The sequence below is a fragment of the Cydia strobilella genome, chromosome 10 (assembly GCF_947568885.1).
Source record: "Cydia strobilella chromosome 10, ilCydStro3.1, whole genome shotgun sequence".
Taxonomy (NCBI): domain Eukaryota; kingdom Metazoa; phylum Arthropoda; class Insecta; order Lepidoptera; family Tortricidae; genus Cydia; species Cydia strobilella.
This window is the reverse complement of record NC_086050.1, coordinates 17,295,276-17,318,615: the sequence shown is the minus strand read 5'-3', so window position 1 is coordinate 17,318,615 and position 23,340 is coordinate 17,295,276. Positions and strand designations below refer to the sequence as shown.

At 38.4% G+C, this 23,340-nt stretch overlaps 1 long non-coding RNA gene across 1 annotated transcript in view; it reads right to left on the bottom strand.

The window, feature by feature from the left end:
* Positions 1–500: 500 nt before the first annotated feature.
* LOC134744739 (uncharacterized) overlaps positions 501–23,340 on the bottom strand; it is an 80,747-nt gene continuing 57,907 nt past the window's right edge. The window contains exon 2 of the long non-coding RNA XR_010128110.1: positions 501–533. This is a non-coding gene — a long non-coding RNA (uncharacterized LOC134744739). The remainder of the gene's footprint in view (positions 534–23,340) is intronic.

Genomic DNA, 23,340 nt, shown 5'->3' with positions numbered 1-23,340 from the left:
TATAATATAAGTAAATAAACAGCCATCCCTGACTCGGAATAGAAGACTCGACAGAAATGCCCTCCCTATCTTATCCACCGCGATACCTTACGGGCACTTCACATAATGACCGATTTCATTAAACGGCCGGTCAGACAACTCTGTATGGCTCGATAACTATTGTAGTCAGAGGGCAATGACAAAGTTGCATAATGAAACAAAGCAATGGTAATTAATGTCATTAATGTCTGACGCGATTAAATTTTATTATTTTACCAACTATTTATTATGTGTATGTACAAAACGCGAGAGTATTGTTATAAAGCAATGGTAATTATAAAAACAATTTTTTTTTTGTTGAAATATTTTTTAAGTAAAAAAAGCAACTTTTTTTTTGGAACAATAGATAGATAGATGGATAAACCATTTATTTGTTTGCCACAATACACACATATAATAAAGACACAAAAGAGATACAAAAAGCAACATTAAGATAAAAAAAAAAAAAACCGTAGGATTGCTGTGTGCGTTGCAGCAAAACAAAAGGGTTCTGGCTCAGTTATACGCTCCGCTCTTTCGAGCGAAGCACTGGTAATTCTGCTTGAACCCAGAGGTCACTAACAGACTATCAATGTAGACAGTAATGTCATAATAGTAATAAATAAATTGACCAAGATATTTCTAATAAAATTGCCATTGTAATGTCTGAATAAAATAAAAGTGTCGTAGGAATGTAAAGGTGTGGTGCGGGTTTGTGCGTATATGTAGCAGTGTTGGCCGAACGTTAATTGCAATAAACCATTAACCAGACAAATTGAACCGTAAACCGTAACGGACGGTAAGTACAGTTAGCATTAACGTTTCGGCCAACACTGATGTGTAGTATTAAGAGCTCGTTCCCACTATGTCGGATGTCGGGACGATTTTTAATCGGGTGTCGGCGCCTTTGTTCACACTAGTCGGCTGTCGGGACGATTTTTAATCGGGTGTCGGTGCCTCTGTTCACACTAGTCGGCTGTCGGCCACGACCGCAGCTGGTGCCATTTGAGGTTCTCATTTGATTCGGGAGGCACAGGGGGTGCGGCGCGGGCGGGGTCGGCCCGACATTCGACATCATGTGAACAGCGCCGCCGACACGATTTTTTTCTGGACGGAGGGCTGACAAGACACACGATATTTTATGTCGGATCCGACACAAAATCGTTGTCGTTCGTGTGTGAATAGCTTCATATAAAATGTTCTGCCGCTACGACACCCGATTAAAAATCGTCCCGACATCCGACATAGTGGGAACGAGCTCTAACAAATACAGCAGTAGAGAACGTCCTACAATATGTTGATATTCATGCAACATTAATAAAAAAAAAAACATTGGAGAAATCGTCCTTAGGGAGGCAAATGCAGACGAAGATGTTTTATCGTCTGAAAAAATTAAACTCTCAATTTTAAGAAAACATTATTATGAAATCCGTTTCGAACGGAAAATTTGTATGGTAATATTTCGCTGACCATAAAACAGAGTAATGGTGGCCCTTCGGACCCGGAGACGGATTCTGTCCTTAACAGTTTGATATGGTTTAAATCGGATTATGATACCTTTTTTAAAACTGTCAAAACGATTTTTCTACTATGGAATTTATATGAAACACTAGCATGTGACGTCGCAATCAAATAACTTCTCTTTATAGTTTGATATGGGTTTTAAAATAGAAATAACTGCTGTCTACGTTTCTCTATTAATCTTATGGTGCTTTATTTCAAGCATGGTGTAAAATAATTAATTTTAAATACAGTCAAACACCCTATTACTTAGAACTGTAGGAAACCCATTCAGTGTATGAGGCAGGTAGCAAGACCACTGCATCCGGCCATGACCATAGATGTTTGGTAGTAGAAGTAGTAATAATAACTTTATTGTACACATTACAGGTTAACCACCAATAAGTGCGAACGAAATGCCATTTCGTTAGCACTAATCTAATTGACGCAGCGTGCAGCGGCGCAACTCACGCAAGTTTTATCAAAGTCGTATCAATATAAGATACGTCACGGTCAGACGGTAAAAGACCCGACGGGCTCACCTTAGTTCCCTGGCGGAGGGGGCGGTGTCTTTTATGGGATGCAACATGTGTTAGCACATTTGCTGCGTCCTTTGCGTCATGTGTGCCCGTTGCTGTCGAAACAGCCGGACCATGGTGCAGCGAGGCGTCCGAATTGTTCAGAGAACTGGGTCGGCGGCTGAGAGAGAGGGGGAGCGATCCCCGATCTGGATCTTGGCTTGTCCAACAAGTCTCCATCGCCATACAGCGCGGCAACGCTGCGAGTGTGATGGGGACTTTTGGACCTGGCATGCCACAGAACGGGTCTTAGGTTAGTTAAATAGTTTTAAATTTGTGTTTGTAAAATAGTATTGAAAAATATATATATATAAGATAAAAACCACATAAAATTATCAAATCAGAATGGGCCCCATAACGGCCCCTTGGACCCGATTGACATCTTTTCATTAAAGTAAAAATTGCTAATGACTTTATCTCCATATTTTTGCATGAAAACGTCAGCGCTTTACTTCTTTAAGGAAAGTGAAATGAATTTGGGATTTATTTGGGTACGTACTTACGTAGTTGCTATGCTAACTGCAAAAAATCTAAAGGGTTCAGGCGAACAGACGTTCATCAAAAGTCGGTCGAATTGAGCTCTTTGTGGATTGGGGTTACTTTGATTCCTGGGAATACTTTGATATAAACTACTTCATGGTTAGACTTAATTTATACTTTTTTAAACGCAGTATTTGGATTCTTTCTAGGGTTCCGTACCCAAAGGGTAAAAACGGGACCCTATTACTAAGACTCCGCTGTCCGTCTGTCCGTCTGTCTGTCACCAGGCTGTATCTCGTGAACCGTGATAGCTAGACAGTTGAAATTTTCACAGATGATGTTTTTCTTTTGCCGCTATAACAACAAATACTAAAAAGTACGGAACCCTCGGTGCGGGAGTCCGACTCGCACTTGGCCGGTTATTTTACAACTGGTTACGGTCATGTCAGTGTGTGAAAAGGCGCACATTTAGAAAAAAAAGTTTCGTCTACGCAAATGAAACGATAGGATCAAGGTTTCATTTATCTAATAATCATCTTAAACAGCTGTACCTACGTAATAATAGTGTCTATTGTAATAAGTATTTTTAACTTGCCTCTGTCTTTTGTATGTTATATTATATATTAATTTTGTTGTTTTTCTTGTTACCTGTCGTGATTGTTTCACCGGATGGTCTCACCGGAAGATCAGCGCTGGAAGTCGCCAGCAACATGCTGAGGTGAGACCATTTCGTGGCACTTGTTCTTTTTATTTATGTTTCTCTGTTCTGTATAACTTTCTATTTGTGTGTGCTAACGAATAAATTATTTCTATTGTATTCTATTCTATCTTGCTACACGGTTTTTCTTTCTTCGCCTAACTACGCGACTTTCCTTTAAGTATAACGTTAGCTCACAACAAAAATTGAAGGTAAGCCTAGGTAAATCTAAAAACAAAAGAAAATCACGAACTACGCTCTCATAAACACATTTCCAGGCCAACAAGATAATGAAATCGCACCTGAAACGGCACAAACAACCCAATTTGGTCCAATCCCCTAAAAGTAAGTGGATGAAGCCGCAACGGCTATGTTGCCTTTTACGGGAATTATTCACGGATACATCTGCTTGTGTGTTGTCATTACACTACATTCTAATTGATACAGGTCTTAAGGTAGCGTTCAAAAATCAATGATCAATTTTACCCCGCGAATCAAGATAACCACAGTTTACGATCGTAATGTGGGCTAACTTGTCAATGCTAGTTACATCTAAACTACGGGTATTGAACCAATTTGGATTTGAATGAGGAGTTAATGGATTTCTGGATTTATTTTTAACGTAAGCTACATATTTAAACTACTTGCAAAACACACTATAGGCACAATAAAAACTGTAGTCATGTTGAAAAACTTTTGTACCACAATAACGCTGACAATTTTTTTTTACTACGGCATAATTGTAAGTAATTTTAACAAACGTTTGCATTTGTGTATCAAGGCTAAACGAGAACATTTTGTACATAATACGTTTTGTTTTAGTTAATTGTAGTTTTAATTTTCAATGTAAATTTTTACTACACATGTAAGCCCAAAAAGGAGATGGCGTGACGACCTGGACTCTTTTTGTGGCGACTGGCGGGAGCATGCACAAAGCCGTGACGAGTGGCGGAAGACAGGGGAGGCCTTTGCCCAGCAGTGGGACACAATATAGGCTATGAAAAAAAAAATGTAAGAGAAAAATATCCCTAAAACTTTTTTGTCAAACAAAGTATAGGGTGATACTTTGAATTTATCTAATCTATGAAAAAAGCATCAGTTTCTAAAACACTTCATTCTTTTTATCCTGGATGTAATATTTAACAGCGATCTGCATCTTTTGACACTTTCACCCCATTTGACACTCGAATGGAGATGTCCGATGTTTGTTTTAGGACTTTTTCACATTTTTACAGTTTGTTGACAGGTTTACTGGTATGGAAACTGTTGAATAATTAATGATTGGTAAACCGAGTTGTTTTTAAATTATGGCTTTGTGACGGAGTTCAGTGGTTTTATGCCTATTCCAGGAATCTGTATATTTTATTATTATCTCTAACAACATGTTCATATAGTGGTAACATGTTAAAAGAGCTTAATGTACACTGCTTAGGTCAGAAAAATGTAATCAGGTCCCAAACACTTATGTTAGTGCTTACACTTAACTTATGTTTTCTGGAAAAATCTTAACAGCGCGAAGTAGAATTAGTCACGCGCGGTACAGCACTATCTATCGGATAATTCGGTAACTAACATTGACTAATTGCAATTAAAAGGGAACGTGTACAACGGTTAGCAAGAGTAGGTAGATGTAGCTATCCGGTTGTGTTCATTTAAAAAATAAAGAAAAATTACAAAAATTACATTACTATGTTGCCTCGCCCATGTAAAAGACAATTAAACTCACAACGAATGAACGTATCCATTACATTTTTTATTAAACTGTGCTGTTACTGCAGCGCCGTTAAAAATTAAAATGAGCTCCATCTTCATACAATTTACTACTAGTTAATTTACTGGAACGCGAAATAAAAATTAAAACGGAAGCATTCCCAGCAAAATAAACGATAAGCTGTAAGGCTGTAACTACATTTAAAAACCGTACTCACTTACTCCATTTTTCTTTGAAGCACTAGGATAGGTACTGTATTACTACTAAAAGAACCTATAGCTGCAGCTCTTCATATCGGCAGCTAAATTCGTAAACCTCGTAACTGCATTTCAAAGACATTCTATTTGCTACTTTAGCCAACAATACTTAAAGTTGCAAACCGCTTATCTCCTTTCCGATGAGATAGGTTTACGAATTTAGACGACAATGTGTAGTTACCACGTTTTTCCATGGAGCGATACAATGGTTGTTCCAGAACTAAAAGGGTGTATGTAAGTGTGAAGATTGTGTGTTTTTATGGCATTTAGGTTGTGGTAAAAATGCTTGTGAATACACGAGGGTATCTCGTCTGTTAATTTGTTTACACTTCGCATGTTCCCTTGGAGTTCGGAAAAAATGTGATAACATAACAGTAGAACTTCAAAATATATGCGAGTAATATTTTTCAGTTTTTATAATAATTATGCATTACTCCGTCCGCGACTTCGTTCACGTCAATTTCGTTAATAATGTAGGTAAATACCAGTTTTACCTCCTTATGAGGCAATTTGTTTGTGTTTATCACGAATATTTGTCCTGAGATACGGAAGTTATCTATGTATCCAAGTATATGTATAATTTATTTATTTCTTTAACTATGTATATCTTTCTTTAACTATGTAGAGTAACTAGACTTATATTGACCGGGATATAGACCGTGATTACCTTTTGTATTATTTGTGAGCTCCCGATATTTCGACGCAGTTACATGCATCATGTTCACGGGTGACTGAAGATAGCGGGTGGGTGTCAAAGTTGTGTAGACAGCGCTCTGTCTACCCTCATTCTTGCGCGTCGGTTGCGTTCACTTTCAACGTTACCAACGGTCGCATTCACACTTGTTGGTCCGGTCGCGTTCACACTCGTTGGTCTGTCCAAACACACTACACTCACGGTGTCACTACGCGTGTTTGATTCGGATATCAATGGTTTTTTACACAAACAAATCACAGGATTCCACACATTTGACAGTTTAAACCCATCTTCACGATTAAAATTTTTGTATTTGTGAATTTCAACGGCTTCTCTTACCAATCTTGGTATATAGTGGCGTTCTGTCGAAATGACCTTGGGACTATGCAACTCGATCCAGTGATTTGTACCCGACTCAAGGAGATGCTGAGCAATAGCTGACTTGCGAACGTCATTGTTCTTGACCGCAGCAATGTGTTCTTTAATTCTGCAGGCAATAGTGCGTTTGGTCTGCCCAATGTACGAACTACCGCAGCTGCACTCAACTTTGTATACACCAGGTTTTTCCAGGGGAAAATTGTCTTTGGGCGACCGCAGAAATTGTGCAATTTTCCTGTGCGGGGTGAAGATAGTTTTTACAGAGTAGTTATTTAGTATTTTTGATATCTTGTCTGTCACACCCTTGACGTACGGCATAAACGCTGGCTGTCTCTCAACGCGATGAGTAAGGCGCTTGGTTTTGGGTTTGGTTTATGTAGAGTAAATCGTCAATTACTGGCCACTGTATAATAACTGGCCACCTTATACTAAAAAAAAAAATGAATTCTATTCACCTATAAACAGAATTCAGATTTAGTATGTATAAGGTGTCAATAACTGGCCACCCTTCAATAACTAACCCATCTTATACTAAAATGAATTGTGTTTATAGGTGAATAGAATTCATTAAAAGTTTTAGTATAAGGTGGCCAATTATTAAACAGTGGCCAGTTATTAAAAAGTGGCCATTAATTGACGTTTTACCCTATATTATCGCCTAGTATGCTTAGTTTGCGGCTATGCTGATCTGTGTAAGATTGTCCCCAAATATTTACTTATTTTATATTTGTTTGATAGTCTTTCTGCGCTGTTATTTTCTCATCATGGGCCCCTTAGGGCGTCTGTTTATTATTTTCCACATCTAACGACACTGGTAGAACGTAATAAAATAGCCGAAGTTAAGACCTCTGGAAAATTAATAGGGGGTATTACTGTAATGTTCTGCCACCAGAGTGCAGCACAAGCCCGTTTAGTAAACCATAGAGTAGTTTATACATACTGTGCCTTTTACAGTTTTTTGACAAGTTTTCAGAGATAATGAAATATGACATTGATTAGGTACACCAAGGCGGTTTGTTTACAGATAACCTACCGGGAAACGCGAATCCGAAATTTCGCTTCTGCCTCTTATTTATCGCTCGAATATGCAACAGTGATGTTAAATAACGAAATTTCGATTTTCTTGTTTTGCGATAGACCCCCAGATTGTGTTAGTGGCGCCCCCTGCGCAGAGATTCGCGTAATATTCCCTATTAAGAGCCATATTTGAAAGAAAAAAGTTAAATGTTTTAATTTATTAGCGGAATCCAGTAAGACCTGTACCCGTACCATGAGTCACTGACACTAACGTCTACGTTATTTACTTTCACACATCTAGCTCGCACTAATATGCGAGTACGAGCGAGATGCATAGAAAGTAAGTTACGTTCTCGATAGCGTATATCAGTGCCAAACTGGTGGTAGCCACACTTTAGGCCACACGGGCACGGTCGCCTCCGTCTTCGTCCCAACTTCTCGAGTTTACAAGGTTTACAAGGTGTAACAAAAATAGTAGGGATCCATATTAAATCACATTTAGAAACGGGTCTATCGCGAATTTATTTTGTTACCTTTATTTACCGACGTATCGACACAGGTTTCACTGGTCGTGGTCGCGGCTAACTGACGTCCCAGCAAAATGTCAAAACAGAGATTTGTGTGACTACCCCACGAAAAGTGCATTTAAAGTTTGAGGTAGACATCACATTTTCAAACCACCCACTACACATAAAAGTTAATTATTGTCAATAGTCCGACACACAACACTCACAACATCCGCGCACACATCCGAAGATGACCTTGGCTTTAACTTCTGGATCACTGGTCCCCAAGTTGCCGATAAGTTAAAACCATCTTCCCTATTAAAATTTCTGGGGTGCTTCTTGATTTCAATCGCTTCTCGCACAACTCGAGGATAATAATGGCGTTCAGTGGAGACAACTTTTGGTTTATGAAGCTCAATCCAGTGATGTGTTCAAACCGCGAAAGTTTTAAATATTATAGTAGGGCGTCGACGCAAGCTCCTGATGACCCTACTCGGTGCGGAGTGAAACATGTCGAGCGTTTTCGACTTAAAACACGTGAGTGACCCGTTATTAATATATTTAATATGTTATAGTAGGGATCCGTTTAAGAGCATGTTTGGTATCCTGTAAAATTAAATCGTCTTCTGATTAGGAAAAAGTAGAAGAAAAAAGTTTTCAACACGCGAAAATAGTTATTTGTTTTACAAGGGGGCAAAGTTGTTGTTTAACAGCTCGTGCTGATATTGATACCCGAGCAAGCGAGAGATTCCTAAATTGAAAAATGGAATCTTCAGTTATGCGAGGGTTTCAAAGCACGAGGGTTAAACAAAATTTGCCCCCGAGTGACACAATTTTTCACCACACCAACCCAAAGAAAATACGTGCAAGATATCAATTAAAATCAATCTAAATAAAATCCGAATAAATGTCATTAAATATTTATCATTCAAAATAATCATTAAAAAGTCAATTCTACCAGTTAAATTAAGGAAACAACTCAAAATTCGCATTTGATTACTTTGCCTCACATGTGGGTAAAATGTAACTTTCTTATCAGTTATTGAACAATCAAAAGAGCTTTTACCAGTTGGTGTGGTATTTTTATTCCATGGGACAGGTCGTTTAAAATAGTGTTACGTCTCACAGTAGGTATAGTTATTTACGATACAAGTGCGGAAAAGAGGAAATTCAAAACGAGTGGCGATAAATTAAAACACGACCGCAGGGAGTGTTTTAAATCGACACGAGTTGCGAATTACCTATTCGCACGTGTATCGTACAACGTTTTACAGTACATATGGCCCTTTAAACTTTCGACATATGCACGAAAAGTGCTCTTTTACGCACTAGTGCGAGAAAGTAGCACCATGTGTACTGTAAAAATTTTTACAAAATATCATCACCATCAAATATTATTCCCCTTTTATAGGGCTACCCATGAAGCAAACATTTTACACGCCTGCTTAGGTAGCCAATAAAATTTAATAATATGTGCTTAGTTTATTAGCTAGTGACCACCCGTAGTAAAATTACGAGTTGAAATTATTGACACAATAACGCACGCTATGGCTTAACTGTAGTAGCTATGGGCCCTATTTGAAACTTTTGAAATATACCTTGTGATATGATTATTTTGGTCATGAGTTTCATGAGTAAAAGGTATTTTCTATGGGCAGATATTATTACTATAGACAAGCCACAGCAAACAATCATAGAGTAACTTATACTAGAGCGGTACTGTCATAGTAAATTTTGTAACCCCAGTAAATTCACTGCCATCTGTCGACACACTTTAAGAGCCCGTAGTCGATTTGAAAACGCGCGAAGATACGACTTTTACACAGTAACCGAACGCCGGCCGCTGCTTGAAATAACGCGACCGCCTAAACAATATTGATACTTTCCCAACATTATGCGTCACTTTATAACTTTAATTAGGTTAAAATAAAACTTTCGGTAAATTTGATATAATCGTTTATTACTCTTAACAATTTACCTATGTATTCATATAATACATACAAATTATATAGCATGATGATAATGATTTGCACTAAGGCAATATCTTATATATATATAATCATCTTACTCGCGTTATCCCAGCCTTTTTGCCACGGCTCATGGAAGTCTGCTAGGGTCCGCTTGGCAACTAATCCCAAGAATTGGCGTAGGCACTAGTTTTTACGCAAGCGACTGCGATCTGACTTTCCAACGTTCCAAGTTCCAACCCAGAGGGGAAACTAGCCTTTTGTTGAAATTTGGTATAAAACTATCTGTAGTTTGAATCCCGGGGAAGGACATAGAATACTTTTTATTCAAGAACTCACCCTTTAAGGGGGTGGAAATTTGTATGGACATAGTTTGAGTCCTGGGGAAGGACATAGGATAGGTTTTACCCCAGAAACGGGGGGGGGGGAGGGGGGGTAATGGAAATTTGTATGGGATCCAATAAAACCGATTTGGATGGAATTTGATATTATGGAGATAGTCTTAATCGTTGGGAAGGGTGATAATAATTTTTATTTCCAAAGTCATCCTCTTCTCTTCTCCACTCTTCTAACACTCGCTCAACGTGTGGTTGGTTGTACGATGAATACTGCTCAAGACCTGGAACACCTGGAGTGCTTCTGGGTGCAAAGGGTCAGGGGTAACACTCGCTCAACGTGCCGCTGGTAGAGTATGATGGGGAAAACTTAAGACATGGAACACCTGAAGTGCTGCTGGGTGCAAAGGGTCAGGGGTAACACTCGCTCAACATGCCGCTGGTAGTGTGTAGTGTACGATGGATACAGCTCAAGACTTGGAACACCTGGAATGCTTCTGGGTGCAAAGAGTCAGGGGTAACACTCGCTCAACGTGCTGCTGGTAGTGTATGATAGGGAAAGCTCCAGACCTGGAACACCTGGAGTGCTTCTGGGTACAAAGGGTCAGGGGTAACGGGTAACACTCGCTCAACGTGCCGCTGGTAGTGTATGATGGGGAAAGCTCCAGATCTGAAACACCTGGAGTGCTGCTGAGTGCAAAGGGTCAAGGGCAAAGGGTGGGTAACACTCGCTCAACGTGTTGTGGGTAGTGTATGACGGAGACAGCTCAAAACCTGGAACACCTGGAGTGCTGCTGGACGCATCGGATCAGGGGTAAAACTCTTTTAATCTGAAGTTAGTAGAGTATGCTGTAGGCAGGTTAAGTTCTTCAAGACCTGGAACACCTGGAGGGCTGCCAGATGAAGCAGGCACCTGACCAGAGCTACCACACGTTTAACATGCAGTAGGTACTGGGCGTTAAAAGGGGGTGGAAGTTCTGATAACAATAAATGAACCTGAGTTCCACTTAGTACAGCCAGGGTTCATCATCAGCTCTATCTTGGGTACTGCTCTCCCATTTGCTCATCAAGACGTGTCAGAAGACCAAAACAGCGTGTGCCTATATTGCACCAAACCTGAGTTCCACTAGGTACAGCCAGGGTTCAGCATCAGCTCTATCTTGGGTACTGCTCTCCCAAGTGTTCATCAAGACGTGTCGGAGGACCAAAACAGCGTGTGCCTATGTTGCACGAAACCTGATTTCCACTAGGTACAGCCAGGGTTCAGCATCAGCTCCATCTTGGGTACTGCTCTCCTAATTGCTCATCAAGACGTGTCGGAAGACCAAAACAGCGTGTGCCTATGTTGCACCAAACCTGCGTTCCACTAGGTACAGCTAGGGTTCAGCATCAGCTCCATCTTGGGTACTGCTCTCCTAATTGCTCATCAAGACGTGTCGAATAACCAAAACAGCGTGTGCCTATGTTGCACGAAACTTGATTTCCACTAGGTACAGCCAGGGTTCAGCATCAGCTCCATCTTGGGTACTGCTCTCCTAATTGCTCATCAAGACGTGTCGGAAGACCAAAACAGCGTGTGCCTATGTTGCACCAAACCTGCGTTCCACTAGGTACAGCCAGGGTTCAGCATCAGCTCCATCTTGGGTACTGCTCTCCTAATTGCTCATCAAGACGTGTCGAATAACCAAAACAGCGTGTGCCTATGTTGCACGAAACCTGATTTCCACTAGGTACAGCCAGGGTTCAGCATCAGCTCCATCTTGGGTACTGCTCTCCTAATTGCTCATAAAGACGTGTCGGAAGACCAAAACAGCGTGTGCCTATGTTGCACGAAACCTGATTTCCACTAGGTACAGCCAGGGTTCAGCATCAGCTCCATCTTGGGTACTGCTCTCCTAATTGCTCATCAAGACAGACCAAACCAGCGTGTGCCTATGTTGCACTAAACCTGCGTTCCACTAGGTACAGCCAGGGTTCAGCATCAGCTCAGCTCTATGTATACTAAAACCTTCTCCAGAATGTAACAAACACTTTTCTAAAAACCGCATCAAAATCAGTTCAGCCAAATGCGAGATAATCGCGAAAAAACATACATACATACATACATACATACATATACATACAAACATACGGGTCAAACTGAGAACCTCCTTTTTTTGAAGGCGGTTAATAAACAAGTACTTACAACCCAAGGATTAAAGTTTCTGGTCGCAGTTTACACGCACACAGTACAGCCAACCACGCAAACAAATATAACTTTTTACACGGCGAGCGACGCACACAATGATAAATAACTTCGTCGTCGTCGATGCAACGTGCGGAACCGATCAACAAACGTCCTGCCTCTACCAGCTCCCGCGCGGGACTGAGGCCGCGAGCGCGTGTCACCGATGTTATACCAGAAAAAGGGGAAGTTTTTAAAAAATCGTCAGAAAATAAAAGTTGCAATTTAAATAAAATGAAGTACAGCAACAGTTTAAGTAAACATTGCAGATTATTTGAGTATGCAATCTACGTCGAAAATAAGTAGATTTTCGGAGAAATTGTCACTTGTTTTGAGGTCATTTCTGGAGAAAATTGAATTCGTTTAACTTTCATTTCCTCGAACTCTAAGTCATATAACAACAATGTAATCTGATAAACCTAGAGTACAGAATATGTGTAATACAAATTTACCATTTTTAGTAGTCCAAACTTTACGAAATTTACAAATAAGAGCATCAAAGTCAGTGCTTTACACGCGTTTACCTAAACGTCCATCAGAAAAAAATTCATTACTAATTTAGTAAGCCTTTTTTCAAAAAAATGATCTGATAAACCTAGAGATAAGAAGTCGTGCTAATAGAAACCAGTACTTGTTATTTCAATTAGGTAACAAAAGGTGTACAATTTCACAGAAGAAATCTATCAACTTTACATTTTTGCGACTAAAATCGTAACCGGGCTCTTAAAACCAAAAATTAAGATTTATAAAAATACGATAGAATGTATTTAAATATAGATAAATATTTTTTTTTATTTGCATTAATTATTTTTATGATTTTGACCCATGTTCTTTCACTGATATGCGTTAAAATTGTTAAATAACAAACGAAACCGTCAACGCCATCTATTCGACTGTAGGCCAAAACTAGTAGCGCCCTCTCAACGAGAATCAAATTTTCTTGATTTTCGAGGCACGTTTTTCCCTTAGACTGTATATAGATACAGATACTATTACGGAGTTATATCTATCTTTGAAACAATGAAATTGTTGCAATCGCAACCGAACAAAACGTCGTAAGCGCCGAAAAATTATGGCGCTTACGCGTTTAGGTCGCGACACTAACGCTTCGCTTCTATGGTTTGTTGTCAAAACAACATCAATTCATGGCGCAAAATACTGGTTCTCTGTACCGGTTCTATACGTTAGTTATAATAGTCCAATGTCTATGGGCGAATTTATTTATATAACCTACAAGTTTTACTTAGTTTGAGACTTGAATACTTATGTAGGTAAAATTGTCACCAAATATTGTTATTGGCAGTGATAGACGCAGTCTACAGTACCCACCCGGTAGCGTTTGGATTGAGACTACACCAGCATTACGCGGCATTGCTGCCGACTGCAGTGCTGCCGCAAATATCTTAAATCCAGGCAGCAACATCGATTTTGACTTTTTGACATTTGCAACTGCGATGCATTCGGCAGTTATGTTGCGGTGCAATACTGTCGCAGTAATGCTGCCTACTGCATTACTGCAGGAAATGTCAAAATTAATATTATTTCGATAAATTTACCATTTTAAAGATAAAGTTGACTTTTGGATGGTAATAATTACGACAAATTTTATTATTATGACAATAATGAACTGAAATAGATGTCATATATTATATTAAAGAAAAAATTATGAAGCCCTCCAGTGACTACATAAAAACACAAATCAGAATATTTAATAAAATAATTTGATTTGTTCCCAAAATTGTGTATAATAATGAAATTAAGTAGGTATGGCAACTTAATTGTAATACTTATTTCTACGCCGATAGAGGCAGAATATGACGCACATTGTAATTTTACCATCTTTGTACCACATTCTTTGAAATAACCGTTAAATTTGTATTTATATAAAATTCATGCTGTCAGCTCTCCCTAAAACCCCCTTAAACTGCTCTAAACATCGCCATCCCCTTTCCACCTAACAAAACAAGCACATTATTAAATCCCATGCACAAGCGTAATACCATGTTATTGCACCATAAACTTGTATTTTATCATGCAATGCATACAATGTACGAGACATTCATATTAATAAATATTAATATAGGAACATTAATTTTATGATGCCTAAGAGGTAAACAAAGCAAAGTGAATATTTACTGCGGCCAGTACTTCCGAAGTATGTGGAATGATGGACGGCTTGCGGTATGGCGGAAAGAATACTTATTATAAAGGGGGAAGTAAATTTTCATTAAGTCTTATCTAGACATGGGTAATTTAATACGTTTTAAAATATAAGTTTCTACTTTCCTAGTTAGGTATCTAAAGTTTGTTGCTCACATGCTCGTTGTTGTGGAAATATGTGATTTCAGTGTCGAGGATCACTAATTTTATATAGAATCTTGGGATTTTTATGTTTTTTTAAATGTACGGAGTTCATACGTCATCTTAGTTTCGTGGTTTCATTGATCTTCTGAAACTATTATTGGTATCGAGTCTTTTAAGTATAAATTGGACGAACTCGACTGCTCAGCGCTTAAAAACTTGAGTATTTTAAGTCCCGAATCCGCAGTCCTTTAAGCGCAACTCGATAAGACTTTAGTCTCCGAAAAAATAATCCGTCAACAATAAATTTTAAAGGTCTAAAAATCTAAGTCTTATTTATTCTCACAAAAATACGATTTTCAAAATCATTTTTGCAAAAACATGAAATCAAACAAAGAGAAACTGTAAACTTTTTTTTTCCAATTAGTATAAATCTTTTTATTGGGAAGATTGGCCGTTTACTAATAAAATATAATTAATTCTTACCAAAAATCAAACGAATTAATTAAAAGAATCCACCACGGCTAAGCGATTCACAAAATTAGACTTCCAAAAATCAAAAACGAATTTGTAATATGATAGAACATCGTTATTTCTGGAACTTTTCTAATTATTACTTTACTTAGTTCAAAGGATTTTAGTCCGTATTAAAAAGTGTTTATAATTCACGGATTCGAGATTATGGAGTTTGTGAAGTTATGAACTGTCGGTTCATCCGGCCGGAAGATTGTTCTTTGATATGATTAAAGAGGTGAGGACTGGTTTATGTGGTAATTAAGAACTTTGAGTCTATAACTCTAGGTCTATGGCGTGGACAACTTTATTAACGATATAGTTTCTATGTTGTTAGGAATGATGATTATTTAAAAATATGACGTAGAAAATAGTTATTCGTTTTACAAGGGGCAAATTTGTTGTTTAAAAAGTCCTTGAGCTGATATTGATACCCGAGCAAGCGAAAGATTCCAAATTGAGGATTTCAAGGCACGAGTGTTAAACAAACTTTGCTACTGAGTAAATAAAATACATTTTTTTTTCACCACAACAAGGCGAGGAAACATTACAAATCAAATCCAAAAGGACGCTATTAAATATTTATCACATATTTATCATTCAAAATCAATTCCACTGTAAAAAACTATTATTGCTAATATAGCAATGCGTTACAGCAAACAGCTCTTACAACAATACATTAGTTTTCACCACACCAGCTCGTAAAGTTCGCTCGTAAAGGTTTTATTTATTCTTCAAAAATTTATGAGAAAGTTGTATTTTATCCACAAGAGCGACAAAGCAATTTGATGCTAATGTTTGAACATTTACCGAATCTTTTTTCTTTACGTCGGCGGCAAACAAGCTAACAGCCTACATGATGGTAAGCGGTCAACAAGTCACCATAGTTTACGAACGCTTGAAACATCAAGAATAGTGTCAAATTTTTTTTTATGTTTTTATGTATCTAATTTTAGCTTTCCTTTACAGTTTTTGCCTAAATCAATCTAACGGCGCGATTCGGAAAACGAATTAGATTCACTAGATATGAAATAGTAGAGGTATGTTATGTGACGTTCCACGGAAAAAGGTACCTTATGAAAGATTAATAATAGCGTAAGCGCCAACCGCCATAAGGTACCTTCATCCGTGGGACGCCACGGATCTTTACTATTTCTAGTGAATCTCTATAATTCATTTCCCCAATCGCGCCGATAATATGGAAAATAAACGACTCTTTACAAACAGTAGTTCACCCACACGGTCTGCTATAGAAAAAAAGACCTTTCAAAATACATTTGCGAAAAAGTTACCGAATAAATAGAATTAAATATGGTTTCCACGTCGCGTCGATGGGTATTTTTTCGGCACCAACCGGTTAAAAGCACAAACAGTTAAACTTTTCACTTACTGAGTTTGTTTACTGGCCGCCGCGGCGCGGCGCTAGCGTCGCTGATAGGGTAACCAGACTTTAGAGTATGTTAAGGATAGAATTTAAACTGTCGTGAGTCATAACTAATATTAAGCTAATTTTACGGTTTAACTCACGTATTTTTGAAGTAAAACTTCTTAAGGCGCGACTAGGGAGGGTAATAAGCCATCAAATTCTTAAAATTGTTTCTTGACCTACAGAATAAAGAATGTGATAGCATTGAGTCAACCTTTTGTAAAGTAAAATTCATTGTTTAACTTTACAATTAAGACTAAACAAAAAAAAATGTCTAAAAATTACGAAGCCTGTTGCAAATATCATAGCGGTTTGTGTTGGCCGTTTAATAAATTTTATATACATATTTAAAACACAAAAGTATTACATTTGAAATCGATAAATAACAAATCAATATGATATTTCTAAATAATGTCTGAATATTACAGGAAACGTATTACTTTAAGATATGAATAGAATAGAATACATTTTTATTCGTAAGCACTAACAAACGAGACATTACATAATATGAAAATAAAACATAGAATAAGATTAAAGTGCCACGAAATGGTCACCCTCGTCACGAGAAGTCGAAAACTCAGCTCTAAAATGTATGGTGACGTGTTTTGCAGGCGTGTTTGAGTTAGCGACTGTTTTAGTTAATGCCATTTTGTTTGTTTGTGTGTCTGCGGATTCTGCTTTATTGAATCTCAGTTGAATCATGTGGGTCATTCGGGACATCTGAATTTTGCATGTTCTCGAAATTAACCATAGGTATGCATTCAGCGTCAGCAGTAATGCTGGTATAGCCTGAATCCGAACGCTGCAGTCGTCATTCAAATAATCACCTTTTAAAATAAATAAATAGGTAAGTATAATTTAACGGCAAAAATACACCTGCAGAACATAAGTGCTCTTTTTATCAACTTATCAGTTCATCTCCATACATTGACCACCACCCTATTCAAACCAAACTTTAAAACACAGATCTATATTAATGAACATTAAAAAGCCTTTTTTGTCCGCCATTATTTTGTTTTCGCGACAACCGGAAACGGATATAGAGGGAGACAGAATAATAGCCGTCGGAAATGGTCAGACATGGTGGATTCTTACTTTTTTTCTCTCATACGCTGGACATTGCTAACTCAATACAGGCAACATACATAGATAATATCAACCTTGTACAATTGGAATAGGGTTAGTTTTTGAATGAGTAGGGAGTAGTCTCAAAATTACGACTAGGTATAGATTCAGTGGAGCGTGATGCTAGCGCCATGGAGATATGGCTGATGTACGGTATTTTTTGGCGGGGAATTTGAAAATTCTTTAGGTTTAGCTTTAGGAAGCTTAAAAACAGGGAGATTAGGGAGACGTAAGTACATCTCCCTAATCTCCCTGCTACCGTACCATTTTTTTATGCTTGTACGTGAGTAAGTACGTGAGTAAGTACGTGAAGCATTAAAAAAACCGGCCAAGTGCGAGTCGGACTCACACACGAAGGGTTCCGTACCATTAACTATAAAAACGGTCACCCATCCAAGTACTGACCCCGCCCGACGTTGCTTAACTTCGGTCAAAAATCAGGTTTGTTGTATGGGAGCCCCACTTAAATCTCTATTTTATTCTGTTTTTAGTATTTGTTGATATAGCGGCAACCGAAATACTTCATCTGTGAAAATTTCAGCTGTCTAGCTATCACAGATCACGAGATACAGCCTGGTGACAGACGGACAGACAGACGGACTGCGGAGTCTTAGTAATAGGGTCCCGTTTTTACCCTTTGGGTACGGAACCCTAAAACTAGCTCGTAAATTACTTAAATACATCGATGGCCTCATTCTGTACGTTATCAGACAACACACGAAGGTATATTACACTCAAGAGCAATCAACTCGGGTCATTTGGTATAAAGTTATTCATATACGGTGACACGTTTTCATGGCCTTTGATTGTAGTTGACGTAATACTAACGGCTGAAGTAAAGAGGTCATATATCAGTATGCGACGTGCATGACTAGATGGGAAAGTTCACGATAAAGGCCTTTGGGCTGCAAACGTTGAAGTGAATTTTGAAAAGATGAAATATGAAAAGTGAACAACTTTGAGAACAAATCATATTATTTTATTAAATACTTGCGTATTTTAAGTAGTCACACTACTATAATATATATAAGTTATGAACTGTAATATATGTCATATATTAAAGAAAAAGTGACGAAGCCTTGGCCACCTCGCCACGGCGGTACCCGTCCCAATTTCTCGACTATATGCCATCTTAGTAAGACTAGACGTCTTTGACCAACTCTAAGGGTTTTTCTTTAATATGATGTCATATATTATTACAGTTTATAGTGAAAAGTGAAGTTTAAAAAGAATTAGGAAATGTCATTAATAATGTTGTATTGAAATAATTTTTTACCCAGCAGAGCAGTCTGCGAGCGATATTACAATTTTTTAAATTAATAAAAATTGAAAAATTCACCGCATCTGGCAAGATTCCCTAAACCTCTATTTGCGCCTGCTTAAGGCCTGTAAACATAAGGAAGCAATGGAAAATTGTACACAGACAGGTCTGGCAAGATTCGGTAGCTTAGCTGATTAGAGCTATCGGAACTGTGTTCCGAAAGGTCGAAGGGTCTTGCCCGAAGCAAAGACGTTTGTATAGTATTGACTTAAGAGCTGCTTGAATTTTTAAATTTTGGCTGTCATTTTCATTTTGTATTATATTCATATTCATATTTTTTTATTTGTATTAATCATACATTGTCATGGATGCGTAATTTACATTATTAATATTATTTTATACAATAGATATGTCAGAAATATATACAATTAAAATTGGGTTTCATTGTAAACATTGGAATAATAATAATAATAAAATAAGGCAGCTTGTGGCGAGCTGTTGGGGAGTGACGACCCCACGGACCCGAGTGCTCCAGAGAGTCGGTCAGGGTCTCCGTCTCCGGCGAGTCTTCGTCGGTCGGAGTGGACCCCAAGGGGACCCGCAGGACTCTCAGCTCTGGCTTGCCTTCATTGGCCGTCCAGAGGGGAGTCGTAAGAGCTATATGCTCCAGGGGTGGAAGTGAAAGATGCATAAGACGCGAGTTGGCACAGTGGCTGGAAACAGCCACTGGGTAGAAAGCGGCGCACACCTCTCGACACCCCTGAGCCGCTCACACCGGTGTTGCTCCTGGTCGTCTTTACGACGGCAGTTTCAGGGGCCCACCTAGTCAGCGGCGAGTCACCGCCTGCCTCGATAACGTGTACAGACATTGTTATGGCAGGTGTCCGGACCTCTCAGCAATAGCCCAATCTTTTGACCAGCCAAACTTCAATCCATAAACCGGTATACTGTTCACTTTTTCTACAATAGTCCCAATGCCTGCTGCGACCGGTTCATGGGTGTCTATTGTTGCACCTGTGAACGGGTTCCAGCAGGCATTCTACATGACATTAAAGCTCTCCAAGGGGCCTCTACGTGTTGGATCTATATCCCCACGCAAGCCTATCAAAAGACCGGGATTTATAGGCCCGTGAAATCCAGAAGGAGATACAAATAATAATTAAATTGTCAATAAAATAATCATACCCCGTTCCAATACGTTAGGAGTGATCCTAATTAGCCTTCCAGAAATTCCTTAACTGAGTAATACGCCTTTTGGATCAGGAAACACTTGAGTTTTTTTATAAAAATGGGATCTGAGGCAACATCCTTTATATCAGACGGTAACCTGTTATAGATGCGTGGGCCTATAATTTGGAAGAAGTTACCTGTTTTTGCAAGCCTGTGCCTAGGTATTACTAGTATGCAGTAACGCCTGCAAACGAAGCCATAAAGCTTAGAAATAAAGAAAGAAGTTTAAGAAGTGTAATACTCGTAATACTCTTACGGTCGGTGTCGCTAGGCGCCTATCTAAGGCGCATATAGAGGAAATATTCACCATCCTCGAGTGAGACTCGGTAGCTCAGTTGGCAGAGCGATGGGCTAGTGATCCAGTCGCGAGTTCGAGCCTTGCCCCAGTCATTTTTTCCACTTTTTATTTATTTCTAAGCTTTATTTGTTCTGGTTTATATTTGAAGCTATACCCCTATATCCTTTTCAACTAACACACCATTATCTAATCACTCACACAAGTAGTTCATTAACAATACAGATAACTCATAAGACAAAGCAACAGGTAAAGGTAAAGATATCGCATATGACTTCCCTAAAAGCTTAAGTTCCAAGTTCCTTTATTTAATACAAACTTTGTAGGCATTAAAACTAATAGTGAGGCTAATTCTGTTTTTACATATTGTTTTGATACGACCTAAAGTAGTGTCATCAGCGCTATATGCTCTCTGTCACTCTTAATTAGTGCGATAGAGATATATATAGCGTTTCGTTCGCTACGGCGCTAGCGAGGGTCATATTAGCTAGGCTCCTAGGCATCTCACGCGCACAAATAAGTGCAAGACGACTGTTGATTGCGTTACGTGAGAACCAATTGGAGTTAAGGTGACGTTCAGATGTCAACTGCATCTGGGTTACTGTTGCGGCGTGTTTGTCCACCGCTGTATCTGTCAATTTCCTTAAAGTGAGTGACATTCGCCGCCGCATTACTGCCGCAATTATGACGTTATTTTGTTAAAGACATTTGACAACAACGACGTCACAACAGTAATGTAGCTGCAGTTGAGATCCGAACGTCACCTTTAGCAGACGTTGATTGATGAAGGTCACGCTGACTCAAGGTCGTAACAAAATAATATCAAAACCATATCAAAGTTTTAAAACAAAATCGGTTTCCAAGAACAACAGTGAACTGAGTTTGCGTACTTTTGTTAGTTGGATTTGAGATGGTGGGTTTCTTTCGGGCTGGTTTAACATGATTTAAACTTGGTAGTTTTGATAATTAATCGTACTGTCTGTTTTGTTTGTGGTTTTGAAAGTGAAGTACTTATTATATCTTATTATACCTACTCGTACAATTTTAAGTTCTATTGGTATTTAATACACTTCTGTAATGTTATAGAATAGGATGTAAGATTTATTATGTGAATATTATAATGATAAGAGAGCCAAATGGGGAAAGAAAGCTGAAACCTGTTTTATTGTTGTAGCGAAAATATTTTTTGTTTTACCGATTCCAAAATTTTTAAAGGAGGTGCGAATGGTTAATATACTTATTCCCAGATTTCTTGAAGACGTCCGGAGAGGTTAAAAAAATAATTTTGTTTGAAAAAGAAACGGGAGAGAAAAATCTTCACAATAATTGTAACATTTGGATGTCAACTCATTTTATCAAGAAAATTGACAGATATAGGCGGACGGCGGCAACAACAACGCCATATTTCTTTTAGTATCTTACCTAATGTATTTGTACAAAATTTCGTACCTAGTAGTAAAAGCAGGTAATTATGTAGCTGGTAGACTTTCGATCAAACGCTTAAAACGTGACCACAAGTTCGGTATCTCACTTGAGTGAATTTTAAAGTAGGACTCACGCTAGACCGGGCCGGGGCCGGGCCGGAGCTTCCGGCGCATCGTTTTCTATGGAGCCGACCTATGTACTAGTTTTCGTTCCTAGTCCCATATTACAGTCCGGAGACGCACTTGCAACCTCTGGTTTTGCAGACGGTAATTGCTTACTATCTGGTGTTTCGTTCGCTCGTTTGCGGTTTGCCTTATCATAAAAAATTAGATCATAACCATACCAATTTGTTAATAAAGAATCAGCCACATATTTTAAAATAAAAATTGGCCACCATATTTGTTTAACCGGACACCGAAATAAAACGAAAAGCGAAAAGGAGCAATTTCCGGGCATCTTATTGTTCGAGTTAATCGAAATTAAGCGATCCATTACGAGATACCGGTTGGCAAACTTTACACACGGCTATATAAATATATGGTTAAGGTTGCATCCGTATTGCGACTGCGCGTTACTGTTGCAATATTACCGCTGTAGCGTTAACTAATAAGGATATTGCCTGTATTTAAAATAAATGATTTCACAACATACACGAAAAGCACCAGAAAATTTTTAGAAAAACATAGAACGGTTATTTCCAGACATATATTTTTATTTAATCAATCCGAAAGAACTACAAAGAGTAGGTAACTTGACCGTGACGTCATTGTTTTGTTTTCATATAGATTCTATAGTAGCTAACTGTTTTGACAGTTAGAAAAAAGAACGTTAAATCTATCACTCATTTTATAAAGGAAATTGACAGTGTCATCGCCGCGTCAACGTTGCAAAAAGTAATGTTGTCGCCGTCCGAATATCACCGTTTAAGATTGGTTAGCTATGGGATTTCATCGTTTACTTCAAGGATACATACATGTCATACAAAATAAAATATTACAAAAATCTTAACCTAAACTAGAACCAAACACAAAAACTATTCACAAAATGCGCCCCGCGCCCCTCCAGACCGTTTAGGTAACATTAATATAGGAGACAGCGTTACCGTTATTGCTGCAGTATTGCAAGTTAAAAATCTCTTAGTTTGCTCCTTACACCATTTTTATATCTCTGTTTAGCCCTATGGTTGAGAATCCCTTTATGCATTAAATCCGGCATTTTTTTTATATTTTGGGAAATAAAGTTATAATAAATAAATATTGGAGTGCAGCCAACTGCATTGCTGCCTGGAATGCCTGTAATGTTGATGCCTGGATTTACTGCAGTAATGCAGCAACGCCGCTGATGCAGTCCGAATCCGAATCTTACCTTTACACACAGCTATTGGTTATTGTATCGATATTTT